Genomic DNA, 13,789 nt, shown 5'->3' with positions numbered 1-13,789 from the left:
GGGTCAGCACACATCTCTAATTCATACTTAGAAATTTACACTTTGAGATTTAGTTCTCCTCTAAAAAGATCAGAGATAGAGAGGAGAGAATGTAATATAGCCATGTTATAACAGGTACCTACATGCAGACTTATATTTCTCTTTCATCCACTAGGGGACACTGGAGGTGCTTATGCTGGGGGTATAGAGGCGTGGTTAGCTGGAGCTGGCACTAATTAATTCAAAAGTGTGAAGCTCCTCCCCCTCTATTCCCCACCAGCCCTCAGTTTAGAAAATGTGCCTTAGGAGCTGGTCACTATATGCTGTGCTCCAGCAATACATTTATTTTATTTTATTATTTTATAGCATCTTTTACACGATTAGGTACCCTTCGCCACCTATACCAAAGGTGGGGTCCGGGTAACTGGCGCCCTCACTTTTCTAAAGATCAGGAAGGAGTGCACAGTGCTTATTCTAAAAGCAACTGACAGCTCCTTATCGCCACAGCACATCTCCACAGCAAGAAGAGGAGAGTGCTTGCCTGCTGAGAGACTTCCATGGGAGCGCAGTGAGTATGTAGCTGCGCATCCCCCGGCTCCCCCACGCTGCCAGTCAAGTGTAGTATCTGTTCGTATCAGTTTAATATCTGATCTGCCCCCTATCTGGGGGCCATAGATTAAATGGATTTTTAGAACAGGGAGATGGAAGAAGAGCTTGCTCTGTACACTCCACGCATTGACCTGGTATTGCAGTACTGCCAGGACCGGTGCACCTAAAAAAGATTACACACTGAGTGCGTCACATGCATGTGAGGTCACTTCCTCCGTGCCTCTGGGGAATAGAGAGATCCCTTTCCATAGATGTACGATGACGTCATCTGCCAGTGTCCAACGTCATGCCCTATCAAGGGTGGTGAACCGCGCTCACTGATATGACTGTGGGGGTGGATTGAGGCAGGAGGGAGAGGGAAAGAGGAATGGGGGGGGGGAGAGGTGGGGGGAGGGGATGTGCGTGTATCTGGAGGTATGGGGGTAGGGGGTGTAAGAGTGCTGCGCCTGTGGTAGGAGTACCTGTTCCTACCTAGTTTAGAGACTGGTAAAAGCTGGGTAAGGCGCGCTCTCTATATGGTGGGGCAGTGTGTAAAGTGCTTGGGTAAGAGTGATCTGTATGACAGAGAGACGTAGACGGAGGTGTTGGGTCAAGGTAATTTTATTGGTTTAAGGTAGGTAGGCACAATGCTACTAGAGGGTGATTGACCCAGGAGCAGTGGGGGGAAGAGCAGGATGGGTGCACAGGGGGGAAGGTGGGTAGACCCTTTTAGGGGGCTCCTTTTCCGTGCAGTTCTGGACCAGCACGTTGTCCCTGCTGGACCTTTGGTTGACAGTCTTAACGCCTGGCACAGTGTAGGTGGAAGTCTGGTAAGGATAGATGATGTGGCGGCATCCCGCAATTTGTACAACTTACCTACCGGTAGGTGCCTGTGTAGGCTTTGCGATTTGGGGGTGGTGGTCAGCAGTCTCTGATGGTATACAGCGGCAGGTTAGATGGCCGTTCTTGTTGTGCTGCAGCTACTAGTGCGGCTGTGCCCCGTGATGGTGGCACCGTTGGTCTTGTTTGCGCTGGCAGGGTGGGTCAGCGTGGTGGATGGAGCCTGGCTGGATGCGCGGGCTGCAGCAGGTCTGCGTCTCCGTGTTTGGGATGCGGGCCGGTACCTGTGTGTGTGCCACGTCGTGCAGCGGGACGGCCGGGTGAGGCTGTTCAGATGAGGGATGCCGTGTGTGTGCAGTGAACGCCGGCTCCTCGTGGTTCCTGCGGCTGTTGGCGCCCAATGTGGGGCGGGGGCGGGGAGGCTGAGAGCCGGGCGTGTCACGGTCACAAGGCGGGGGTGCCGCTCGCCGGAGGTGCTGGTGGCTCCTTGTGATCAGCGGTCGCTGGGACAGCAGGGGGGTTCTTCAGCAGGAAAGAAGGTTTCCAGGACGTGATGGTAGGTGTGTGTCTCTCCAATGCGTTTCGGCTGTGCCTTAATCATGGAGGTTACTGTTACATGGTGCAGCAGTGTTTTAAAGGTTGGTGTGGAGGTGGGTGTGTACGGAATTGGCCAAAGGGGGGGGAGGTGTGTGTGCACTGGGCGTGGTCAGGAGTTGATGGCAATCTGGAAGTGTTCTGTTGTTGGAGGCCAATGGGATATTGCCGGATGGAAAAGGGTAATGACAGGTGTGTGGGCGGGCTTAATGATGAGTGTGCAGGTCTGTGGGAGGTGACGCTCTGGGGAGCGGAGTGTAGCGTGGTGGCAATGGTTAATAGCAGAGGGTGATCGGACATGATAGGGAAAGTTGGTGTGGCGATATGGGCGATGTCATGTGACCACTGGGTGTAGCCTGGGTGTGTAAGGGTGATGGGGTTAAATGACGTGGTGGTAAAGGTTAATAGCAGGGGGTGATCAGACATGGTCTGGGGAGTTGCTGTGATGATAAGGGCGAAGTCATGTATCAAATGGGTGTTATCTGGGTGTGCAAGGGTTAAGGGGTAATGTGGGGATGTAGGGGTAGTGAAGTGTGGTGGATGTGTGGGATGATGGCGCCGGGGGTTCAGCCGGTCGCACGGGGGGTGGCTGGTGGAGGGGAGTGCGGGTGGGTCGTGGTAGGTGGTGATGGGTGTGTGTGGTGTGCTGCATTCCGGTGTGATTGTGTGTTAGTGTATGGGCTCAACGGGTACTGTATATGTGTGTGTGTGTGTTGCACTTGGTGTGGTTGTGTGGTGTTGGAGGAGGATAACTGGACTGGGGGAATTCATTGGGAAATGAGGTTGTGGACAGTCATGCGGATACGGGGTGGTAAATTGACATGTGGGTAAGTTGCTATAGTGCGGAGGTGGTTCTGGGTGGTGCAGGTGTCACTGTCGAGTGGATGGGCTGGGGGGGGTGTTGGGGATGTAGCGGGTCAGTGCGGTAGTGAAGGGGGGCTGGTGACTGGGTGGTTTTGTTGTGGGGACGTGTGTGTGTGTGATATGGGTGTCAAAAGGGGCTAAGTGTGGTTTTTGGGGTGTAAACGGCGTGTGAAGGGGGAGGGGTGCTGGAAGTGGGTCAGAAACGAGAGGAGGTGTGTGATATAGCAAGAGGAGGGGGGGTTTCGGGGGTATTATTTACTAATGACAGACTTGATCTCGTTGTCGATGTTCAGACCACTAGGTGCCAGAGTACGAAGTGTGATTATCCATTTGAGTTCTTCCTTGTTGAGTATTCTTGTGTGGTCCCCTCTTCTCCAGTTCCTTTGTATGTGTCTGATCCCTATGAATTGTAGACCAGTGATGTTGCTCTGGTGATGTTTGAGGAAGTGTACCGGTATGTTATGACTGTCTGCTTTGTTAATGATATTTCTGAGGTGTTCCTTGACTCTGGTATGTAATGGTCTGATGGTTCTCCCTACATACTGCTTGTGGCATGGGCACTGTATGAGATAGATCACATTTTTAGTGTGACATGTGATGTGTTCCCGTTTCTTGTAGGTGGTGCCCGTCTGTGTGGAGGTAAAGGATGTGGTGGGTTTTGTACTCCTATAGTTTAGATTGGTGCAATTGGAGCATGTCCCGCAGTGGTAAAAGCCTCCCTTCAGTGTACCTTTGTCTACTGTGGTCTGTGTGTGTATTGATGGGGGAATGTGGTTCGTGACTAGCTTTTTGTGTATGTTCGGTGCTTTCTTGTAGATTACTCTGGCTCTGGGTGGTAGTATATGTGTTAGTGTTTCATCTTTTTGTAGAAGGTGCCAATGTTTGTTTATTATTTTCTTGATGTCGTGGGCGTGGGTGTTATATTGTGTGATGAAAGCAGGGTGGTCATGTGTCGTTGAGGTGTGGGGTTTATATTCGAGAAGTGGTGCCCTTGCTTCTTCTGCTACTTTATCCATTGTGCCTTGTAGTGTGGGTATGTGATAAGCTTTATCTGCAAATTGTTGTTTAAGAGTTTCTCCCTGTGATATGTAGTCTGTTAGTCTGGTGCAGTTTCTTCTGAGTCTTTTGAATTGTCCTATGGGGATGTTGTTGAGCCAGTTGGGGTGGTGACCGCTACTCGATAAGATGTAGCTATTGACGTTGACTGGTTTTTGGAAGGTCTTTGTGTGTATTTGTCCGTTGTGTATGAATATCTGTAGGTCTAGAAAGTTTACCGAGGTTTTGCTATAGTCTGTGGTGAATTGGAGATTTTTGTCGTTATTGTTAATGTAGTTGATGAATTCTAGCAGTGTGGATTCTGGTCCTTTCTATATGCAAATGATGTTGTCTATGTATCTCCTCCAGAGGACCAAGTTTGCCTGCCAGTCATGACCTGTCCATATGTGGGAATCCTCCCACCGCTCATGAACAGGTTAGCATAACTGGGGTCAAACTTGGTAAATAAAAGTAATTATGTATGAGGATGTAGTCTATGCCTTGCAGGATGAATGCTGTTTGTAGTGGGTCCATGGAGTCATCTTGTTGGAGGTAGTGTCGGGTGCTGTCCAATCCGTGTTGGTGGTCTATGATGGTGTAAAGTGAGGTGACGTCATTGGTGACGAGCCAGTAGTCATCGCCCCAGGGTGTCTTTTCTAGTGTCTTGAGGATGTCCGTTGTGTCTTTCAGATGTGATTGTTGTTGTTTGACATATGGTTGGAGGAAGTGATCGATGTATTCAGAAAGGTTAGAGGAAATGGAGTTAATGCCTGAGATGATGTATCTGCCGGGTGGGTGAGTTATGTTCTTATGGATTTTGGGGAGATAGTAGAAAACGGGGATGACTGGGTGAGGGTTGTGTAGATAGTTGTGTTCCTGTTTGGAGAGGATGCCTGAAGTGCTACCGGTTGTCAGAATGCGTGAGAGTTCTTGGTTGAAGTTGTGTGTGGGGTCTGTGCATAGAACTTTGTAGGTATTGGAGTCTCTGAGGATGTGGAGGGATTCTGTTATGTAGTCTGCTTTGTCCAGTAGTACTATTCCTCCTCCCTTGTCTGCGGGTTTAATGATGAGATCATGGTTGTTTCTTAGGTTGTTGAGTGAAGCTAGCTCTTTTTTGGAGAGGTTATTGTTGTGGTGTTTAGTGGGGGTGTTCAGTTTGTTGATGTCTTCCATCACTAGGTGTTCAAAGGTATGTATTAAGTGTCCCTTGAGGTGGCTAGGGAAAAATTTGGAAGGTGGTCTAAGTGTGGTGTGTTTGAAGCGGTCTGTTGTGGTGTCCTGTATGGGGGGGTTGTTCGCGAATAATTTTTTTTTGAGGGTCAACTTGCGGACAAACCTGTTTAGGTCTAGATAAGCTTCGAATTTGTTGAGTTTGTTGTTGGGGGCAAATTTGAGGCCTTTGTTCAGCAGTATCTTGTCACTATCTGTAAGTGTCTGGCTGCTTAAATTGAAGATTCCTTTGGTGTCGGTAGTGGTGGTGTGTGAGACGAGGGGGGGTTTGGGTTTGGTTGTTTGACCTCCTCTGCAGCCTCGTCTCGTTGGTCTAGTTTTCTTTTCATTCGTGTTGTAGTGGTGCTTGCCTGAATACATCGATCACTTCCTCCAACCATATGTCAAACAACAACAATCACATCTGAAAGACACAACGGACATCCTCAAGACACTAGAAAAGACACCCTGGGGCGATGACTACTGGCTCATCACCAGTGACGTCACCTCACTTTACACCATCATAGACCACCAACACGGATTGGACAGCACCCGACACTACCTCCAACAAGATGACTCCATGGACCCACTACAAACAGCATTCATCCTGCAAGGCATAGACTACATCCTCATACATAATTACTTTTGGTTCAACAATAACTTCTACCTTCAGCAAACAGGGACCGCAATGGGGACCAAGTTTGACCCCAGTTATGCTAACCTGTTCATGAGCCAGTGGGAGGATTCCCACATATGGACAGGTCATGACTGGCAGGCAAACTTGGTCCTCTGGAGGAGATACATAGACGACATAATTTGCATATGGAAAGGACCAGAATCCACACTGCTAGAATTCATCAACTACATTAACAATAACGACAAAAATCTCCAATTCACCACAGACTATAGCAAAACCTCAGTAAACTTTCTAGACCTACAGATATTCATACACAATGGACAAATACACACAAAGACCTTCCAAAAACCAGTCGACGTCAATAGCTACATCTTATCGAGTAGCGGTCACCACCCCAACTGGCTCAACAACATCCCCATAGGACAATTCAAAAGACTCAGAAGAAACTGCACCAGACTAACAGACTACATATCACAGGGAGAAACTCTTAAACAACAATTTGCAGATAAAGCTTATCACATACCCACACTACAAGACACAATGGATAAAGTAGCAGAAGAAACAAGGGCACCACTTCTCGAATACAAACCCCACACCTCAACGACACATGACCACCCTGCTTTCATCACACAATATAACACCCATGCCCACGACATCAAGAAAATAATAAACAAACATTGGCACCTTCTACAAAAAGATGAAACACTAACACATATACTACCACCCAGAGCCAGAGTAATCTACAAGAAAGCACCGAACATACACAAAAAGCTAGTCACGAACCACATTCCCCCATCAATACACACACAGACCACAATAGACAAAGGTACACTGAAGGGAGGCTTTTACCACTGCGGGACATGCTCCAATTGCACCAATCTAAACTATAGGAGTACAAAACCCACCACATCCTTTACCTCCACTCAGACGGGCACCACCTACAAGATACGGGAACACATCACATGTCACACTAAAAATGTGATCTATCTCATACAGTGCCCAAGCCACAAGCAGTATGTAGGGAGAACCATCAGACCATTACATACCAGAATCAAGGAACACCTCAGAAATATCATTAACAAAGCAGACAGTCATAACATACCGGTACACTTCCTCGAACATCACCAGAGCAACATCACTGGTCTACAATTCATAGGGATCAGACACATACAAAGGAACTGGAGAGGAGGGGACCACACAAGAATACTCAACAAGGAAGAACTCAAATGGATAATCACACTTCGTACTCTGGCACCTAGTGGTCTGAACATCGACAACGAGATCAAGTCTGTCATTAGTAAATAATACCCCCGAACCCCCCCCTCCTCTTGCTATATCACACACCTCCTCTCGTTTCTGACCCACTTCCAGCACCACTCCCCCTTCACACGCCGTTTACACCCCAAAAACCACACTTAGCCCCCTTTCAACACCCATATCACACACACACACACGTCCTCACATCCAAACCACCCAGTCACTAGCCCCCCTTCACTACCGCACCGACCCGCTACATCCCCAACACCCCCCCAGCCCATCCACTCGACAGTGACACCTGCACCATCCAGAACCACCTCCGCACTATAGCAACTTACCCACATGTCAATTTACCACCCCATATCCGCATGACTGTCCACAACCTCATTTCCCAATGAATTCCCCCAGTCCAGTTATCCTCCTCCAACACCACACAACCACACCAAGTGCAACACACACACATATACAGTACCCGTTGAGCCCATACACTAACACACAATCACACCAGAACGCAGCACACCACACACACCCATCACCACCTACCACGACCCACCCGCACTCCCCTCCACCAGCCAGCCCCCGTGTGACCGGCTGAACCCCTGGCACCATCATCCCACACATCCACCACACTTCACTACCCCTACATCCCCACGTTACCCCTTAACCCTTGCACACCCAGATAACACCCATTTGATACATGCCATCACCCTTATCATCACAGCAACTCCCCAGACCATGTCCGATCACCACCTGCTATTAACCTTTACCACCACGTCATTTAACCCCATCACCCTTACACACCCAGGCTACACCCAGTGGTCACATGACATCGCCCATATCGCCACACCAACTTTCCCTATCATGTCCGATCACCCTCTGCTATTAACCATTGCCACCACGCTACACTCCGCTCCCCAGAGCGTCACCTCCCACAGACCTGCACACTCGTCATTAAGCCCGCCCACACACCTGTCATTACCCTTTTCCATCCGGCAATATCCCATTGGCCTCCAACAACAGAACACCTCCAGATTGCCATCAACTCCTGACCACGCCCAGTGCACACACACCTCCCCCCCCATTGGCCAATTCCGTACACACCCACCTCCACACCAACCTTTAAAACACTGCTGCACCATGTAACAGTAACCTCCATGATTAAGGCACAGCCGAAACGCGTTGGAGAGACACACACCTACCATCACATCCTGGAAACCTTCTTTCCTGCTGAAGAACCCCCCTGCTGTCCCAGCGACCGCTGATCACAAGGAGCCGCCAGCACCTCCGGCGAGCGGCACCCCCGCCTTGTGACCGTGACACGCCCGGCTCTCAGCCTTCCCGCCCCTGCCCATCATTGGGCGCCAACAGCTGCAGGAACCACGAGGAGCCGGCGTTCACTGCACACACATGGCATCCCTCATCCGAACAGCCTCACCCGGCCGTCCCGCTGCACGACGTGGCACACACGCAGGTACCGGCCCGCATCCCAAACATGGAGACGCCGACCTGCCGCAGCCCGTGCATCCAGCCAGGCTCCATCCACCACACTGACCCACCCTGCCAGCGCAAACAAGACCAACGGTGCCACCATCATGGGGCACAGCCGCACCAGTAGCTGCAGCACAACAAGAACGGCCATCTAACCTGCCGCTGTATACCATCAGAGACTGCCAACCACCACCCCCAAATCGCAATGCCTACACAGGCACCTACCGGTAGGTAAGTTGTACAAATTGCGGGATGCCGCCACATCATCTATCCTTACCAGACTTCCACCTACACTGTGCCGGGCGTTAAGACTGTCGACCAAAGGTCCAGCAGGGACAACGTGCTGGTCCAGAACTGCACGGAAAAGGAGCCCCCTAAAATGGTCTACCCACCTTCCCCCCCGTGCACCCATCCTGCTCTTCCCCCCACTGCTCCTGGGTCAATCACCCTCTAGTAGCATTGTGCCTACCTACCTTAAACCAATAAAATTACCTTGACCCAACACCACCGTCTACGTCTCTCTGTCATACAGATCACTCTTACCCAAGCACTTTACACACTGCCCCACCATATAGAGAGCGTGCCTTACCCAGCTTTTACCAGTCATTCCCTATCATCCAAGTGAGAGGGGAATATATCTTTGTGGCGAGCGATGCGAGCCCGCAAGGGGCTAATTTTCTTATTTTCCTGGAAAGTGTGGGCAGAAGCCTCCTCTTCCACCCTCACTCACGTCTCTTCCCTCTGGGAAGATCTCAGACAAGCCCCTTGCTGCCCTCATAGGGCGTTACCTATCAATACCCGAGGTTATAGGTACTGCGGCTACTGTACCCTCCATTTTCTATTAAAAAAATAAAAAAAGAAAAAAACCTACTCAAAAGCGCCCTCTGATGACTGTCCTACAGTCAGAGAAGTCAGACGGGGAATTCCACGCTCATGAGGATCCGTGAATCAGAATTTAAAATCTGTTCCTGCTACTCAGAGATTTTTAATCTGTTTGATACAGATTCCACGTCCCCCCCCCCCAGTTATCCTCTTCCACTATCTATAATGGAAAGGTGGGTGACATATTCCCTGGTGGATGCATCTGTTCTCGTCTTTCTAAGAAAACAATGCTTCCAATGCCGGGTGCTACGTTACTTAATACTCTACGGTGGGGGAGCCTTTAATTCCGACTGTCCGACAGATCCTAGATCTACCATGGGGACCCCCTACTTATCGCAGTTGGGCTGTAGGGGGGGTTCAACTTAGAATTTATTAGCGCCTGGATTAACAAAGCGGTAGCTGGCTGGGCGGACCACTTGAATACGAGCTTGGACTCCGGTACATCCAGAGCAGAGTTGCATCTATTAGCGGGACACATTCATGATCTATGCAGTCAGATCAGTACTTGCATATCTGCTTCTGCCATTTCTGTCCGCAGAGCTCTCTGGTTGCGCTCTTGGCAGGCGGCCGCAGAATCCAGAAGGGCTGTTGAATATTTACAGTTCACTGGTGATATGCTTTGGATCCAGGAGACCTTACTCTGGTTCCTTGTTTCAGTCTTTTCATGCACCCACAGCCCTTTCAGGGTAGGGCCCAAGGTGCTCCCAAGTACGCATGGGGCGGCAGAGGTAGCGGTCGTCCACAAAAGGTTGCACGACAGGTACAGAACTCGCTTAAGGTCTTTTCAACAGGCTTGGTCGCAGTCTCTGCAACAAACTGCTGTGCTTGTTCCAGTTCCAGTGCATCAACGTGGTATGGGGCTTTACTCAGATCTTTGGGTGATGCCCAAGCCGGATGGCTCAGTCAGACCCATCTTAAACCTGAGGTCTTTAATCCAGTATCTGAGGATGTATCATTTCAAAATGGAGTCACTTCAGTCTGTCTTGCAAGTTGGAACCAGCGGAGTTCCTCATTTCCCTGGATATAGAAGATGCCTATCTCCATGTTCCCATATGGGAAACCGCACCAGGCCTTCCTGCGTTTTGCAATTTTGAAAAATCACTAACGATTTTGGGCGTTGCCTTTAGGGTTATCCTCGGTTCCCCGCATTTTCACCTAAGAGCCTGTTATTCAAGGCTCCATAGGAATCTCTTTTCTTGGACCACGCCTACCTGACATAACAGACTCTTATCCAACATGGTTGGATAATCAATTTCTAGAAATCCAGCCTCAGTCCATCCCAGAGACTCCAGTTTCTGGGGGTGATCCTGGATACGGTATTTCAGAGGATTTTCATTCCGGAAGAATAAGCCGGGATATCCGGTTGCTAGTCCTCAGACCAAAGAGGGTGTCCATGCTTCTTGGTTTACGTTTCTTGAGGAAGATGGTAGCTGCTTTCGGAGCACCTCCATTCGGACGATTCTACTCCTGGGTGTTCCAGCTAGACCTGCTATCACAGAGGTCAGGGACACGCCTGCATCTACATCAACGGATCCGTTTGGTCCCGGCTACTGGTCTACTCTGGTGGACACAATCCAACAATCTCTTGGCAGGCTGAAATTTCAGAAAGTGACTACAGATGCCAGCCTAAGAGGCTGGGGAGCAGTGGTTCTTGGCTATCACTTTAAGGTTCGTGGGTCCCCTCTGGAAACAGGGTGGCCCATAAGTGAGTTGGAACTCAGAGTAATTTACTATGCTCTGCTACAAGCAGCAAAGTTGCTAAGGTCTCTTCCGGGGAGGTTTTACTCACACAACACGAAGACAGTCGCTTACGTCAACCTCGAGGGTGGAACTCAAGGTCTCATGGCCATGCGAGAAGTAACTCAGTCTGTCGTTATTCCTGTCGGCAGTATCCATCCCGAGAGTGGACAACTGGAAAACAGATTACCTAAGTCGCCAGGACATCCATCCCTGGGGAATGGAGGCTTTACCCAGACGTGTCCCATGCACTCGTGAGTCGTTGGGGTCGTCCTCAGGTGTACCCCCATGGTGTCCAGATTGAATAATCAGCTTCCAGCACACATGTCAAGTACTCGGGATCCACAGGCAAGGGCAGTCAACACTCTACCAGTCCTATAACTTGGATTACCGGCTTACTCCGATTCCACTAATTCCTCATTTACAAAATAGGATAAAACACAAGTCGACCTCAATCTTCTCGTGGCTCTGAACTGGCCTCAGACTAGTTGGTTCTCAGACCTTCAGTTCCTCCTGGCAGAAGTCCCATGGCCCCTTCCTCTTTCCCGGACCTTCTGCAACAGGGTCCTTTCGTCCAACCCAATTTAGCAAAACTGCGTTTTACGGGGTGGCTCTTGAACTGATATCTTAGGATACAAAAGCATCCCAGACTCAGTTTTTTCTTTCCCACCATGTTTAGCGCCAGGAGACCGGTTTCGGCTGCGCATTATCATCGCACCTGGTTCTCTTATATGACATGGGTACCAGTCGGGGCTTTCCGTCTAGAACTTTGCAGTTGTTCCATTGTTTGTTTTTTTCTCTAGACCAGATCAGTTTCTGGCCTGCAATTGGGATCTTCTAAAGTGCAGGTTTCTGCTCTTCTCATTTCTTTCACCGTAAGTTGCTCCTCATTCCTGAGATGCAGCCATTTCTTCAGGAGGTGTTGCGGGGGCAGCCACCTTTTGTACCACCTATGGCTCCTTGGGGCTTCTCTTGGCTTTGGCATGCAGAGTTTCGGAATGGGAGGGCTCTGTTCCATAAGTGTCCTTACCTTGTGTTTCATGCTGATAGGGCGGTACCCAGGACGGTAGCCGCTTTCCTCCCTGAGGTGGGGTCGGCTTCCCACATAAGCCAACCTTTTGTGGTGCCTCTTTGGTGGAGGACTCGGGTGTGTCTTCTACCCTGGATGTGGTTGGAGCTCTCCGCAGTCAAGTTATGTCAGTAATGATCGTCGGTCAACACATTCTGTGGGTGCGGGTGCCTCCACTTTACAATGGTGCCATGCAGCCACTTGGTTCACAAGTTTTGGCTGCCTAGTTCAGCAGGTCCCTCAGAGCGCCCCCACCCGTGGGGAAAACTTTGGGACGTCCCCAGCATAAGCACCTCCAGTGTCCCCTAGTGGATGAAAGAGAAAATGGGATTTTGGTACTTACCAGTAAATCCTTTTCTCTGATTCCACAGGGGACACTGGATACCCACCTCAGCGCTCTTCGCCTGCCTGTTAGTTCCGTATGTTGTATGGTTTTGTTGTTGTGTGATATTTCTCCTTTTCACTCCTATTGTTCTCCATCTCCTCTCGGTCTTCATTTTCTAAACTGAGGGCTGGTGGGGAATAGAGGGGGAGGAGCTTCACACTTTTGAATTAATTAGTGCCAGCTCCAGCTAACCACACCTCTATACCCCAGCGTAAGCACCTCCAGTGTCCCGTGTGGAATCAGAGAAAAGGATTTACCGGTAAGTACCAAAATCCCATTATCTACCATTCTGTTTGTGCATATTTGCTGTGTTCCGTTGAATATCATGCATAAAGTTATTAATGCCTACTGAAGAGTCAGTTATTCAGCAAGGTTCAACATCTGACAAGATACATAATTTTCAGTCATATAGTTGGTCTTGATTGCAAATGTCAGATAGTGCAGTTACATTTAGCCCTGTATCTGCAATATCCATTATAAATTATCTCCCAATATATAATACAGAAACAGTAACATATAATAGATTTGCTGCTTGGAGGGCCTTGGCAATTAACAAATACAGGAAAGAATGACTGGAATTAACTACTTTAGTCATAAACAGACAATTCCACAGCAGGACCACTGATGACATCATTTTATCTTATGCTGGCCAACATTGCAGCTGTCTCAGATAAGATGGTTTACTGTAACGTTACTAGGTTTAATGATGAATAAGTTTCTATTGTCTATTGCCATATTGGTATTATATGACGCCTTATTCATAAATAGGATTTATTTTTATTACATTTATCTTTAGCAAGTTTCTTTTTATTTTTTAAACCTAAACATTTAGGTTGATTCCAGTGTGCAACTACATGAAAAGACAAACAGTAAGAAACCACCTCGCACAGGGGGCATCCAGATATCAACCCCTGAATTACCACATCTTGGTGTAATGAATCCCAGGGAGATTCTCTTCAGAAGGATAGTGTAGTTGTAATAGGGCCGTATATGCTAGACAAAGGTGGAGATCTGGCGGTCACGTAGTAGCCTTGAGGGCTGGAGGTGCTTGACAAGATGGTGACCTGATAGTCACAGAGCAGCTTTGAGGAGGAAGAACCAACACAGTCCCGGCAGCTGAATGGGAGGACTTCATGAATTGACAGCATGGCGTCTCCGTCTCCCAGCAACAGGTCTAAGAAAATCGTCAGGAGCACCGTTGTCCAACAAGACACGGCCGAGGCTT

General features: G+C 49.1%; 1 non-coding gene across 1 annotated transcript; it reads left to right on the top strand.

Moving 5' to 3' along the window:
• Positions 1 to 565: 565 nt before the first annotated feature.
• Positions 566 to 756, top strand: LOC148534651 (U2 spliceosomal RNA). The gene has a single exon (XR_015877324.1). It is a non-coding gene; the product is annotated as a U2 spliceosomal RNA (small nuclear RNA).
• The last annotated feature ends 13,033 nt before the right edge of the window (positions 757 to 13,789 follow it).

This window comes from Taudactylus pleione, unplaced genomic scaffold, assembly GCF_031769625.1.
Source record: "Taudactylus pleione unplaced genomic scaffold, aTauple2 ptg000065l, whole genome shotgun sequence".
In the NCBI taxonomy this organism is placed as follows: Eukaryota; Metazoa; Chordata; class Amphibia; order Anura; family Myobatrachidae; genus Taudactylus; species Taudactylus pleione.
The sequence above is the reverse complement of the archived record's forward strand: the minus strand, read 5'-3'. Positions and strand labels throughout refer to the sequence as shown.